At 41.7% G+C, this 1431-nt stretch overlaps 1 long non-coding RNA gene across 1 annotated transcript; it reads right to left on the reverse strand.

Annotated features, from left to right (window-relative positions):
* Positions 1–237: 237 nt before the first annotated feature.
* On the reverse strand, positions 238–1215 carry LOC138565881 (uncharacterized). Its single transcript, XR_011301675.1, has 3 exons — positions 786–1215; positions 551–689; positions 238–427 (listed from the first exon to the last, which is right to left on the reverse strand). It is a non-coding gene; the product is annotated as an uncharacterized lncRNA (long non-coding RNA).
* Between the last annotated feature and the right edge of the window lie 216 nt (positions 1216–1431).

A 1431-nucleotide genomic window follows, 5' to 3' on the forward strand; every position in this document is an offset into this window, starting at 1 on the left:
GAAATTGTTAAAACACTCACAGTTGTAATTCACAATTTTGTTTAAAGAACAGAAAACAATCAATTATTCTTTTTATGAGAAACAGAAAAAAATATTTTTTAAAATAGGTTCTTCTTTGTTGTAAAGTCACAAAGAAGAAATAAAAAAGGAATGGAGTACTAGTGGAGAGAAGATATATGGACGGTTCTTAAGGTAAAAAGTTCTTCCTTCTCTACACAAAACAACCGTATCCTCTCAAACTCTAACTCCAATATTCCTAATGACAGGTCTGCCTACGTGTAGGTGTCAAAAAAATATTTCAAGAAAAATCAAGGTTGACATCATCACAACAACGTTTCGGCTGAAATGCCGCCTGTCTGGCCATAGTTTCTTTACATAGTTGAAAGTTGCCTTCCTCAGGGCGAAAGAACCTCACAACAGTTTAACCCTGTGGGGAAGCAGACATGAAAGAAAATGGAATTAAATTTAAAAGCATAATGGGAGTGAACTCCAAAATTTGAGTAAAGTTGCCCTTGTTGTTTAAAAGAGAATAAATTAGGAAATCAATTACCTCAATTTTGTAGGCTGTGGAAAAGTTAGAAATACAGGCGTGAAAACGGGCTCAGGGGCCCACAACAGTAATGCCTGAAGAGCGGAACCAACAGGGCCCTTGGTGTAACTGCATCGGGTCAGGTTGGAAAAAACAACAACTGAAAGGGAAGGGGGAACTTATCAGAATAAAAGTGAAGAAAAGTACAAATAGAGGTTATCCAAATGGGGAGAGGAGTGTAGAGGTATGTACTCACATGTGGATTAAATCCTGTAACTAGATAGCATGCACAGTTGAAAGGTGCAGTCTGCGGAGTATATAGTGCGGAGAGCACATGCGTCGGGTAGGCTAGTGTGGTCCCATATCACTGGCATAAAAGGTGTACAGCCTCTGAAAAATAGAAAATGATGAAAAGTGTTAGAGGGATGGACAGATATATACTGTAAACACTAAACTGTGTTTAAGAAAGAACCCACGAGAAATCGTGTTAGAAGAATGGACGGATATATGCAGTAAACACTAAACTGTGTTAAGGAAAGAACCCACGAGAAAATCGCGTCTTACCTATAACGACTTGACCAAAGTATAATGCAGATGTACGAGGGGAACAGCCTTTCTTGAAAACCTCTCGCAACACTCTGCAAAGCGAGCACGAATGTTCATATAGCCTAAAGAGGGCAGGAGGCCTAACTCGCCATTTCATTGGGCCTAAAAATAAGATGTGTGGATAGGCTGAGAGCTGCCCCACCTGCATGTCACTCACTTGGGTGGATACAAAAGGGCGCCATGACAGCGGCCTCTGTAACGTCAACTAAGAGAAGCTGCCGCGCCGGAAAGCAGACAGAAGCCTGCGGAGAAGCGTCCGGCTGGGGAGCAGAACACATGCTGCTGGAAGGAGGCAG

Source organism: Ambystoma mexicanum, chromosome 2p (assembly GCF_040938575.1).
Source record: "Ambystoma mexicanum isolate Mex_15411 chromosome 2p, UKY_AmexF1_1, whole genome shotgun sequence".
Classification (NCBI taxonomy): Eukaryota; Metazoa; Chordata; class Amphibia; order Caudata; family Ambystomatidae; genus Ambystoma; species Ambystoma mexicanum.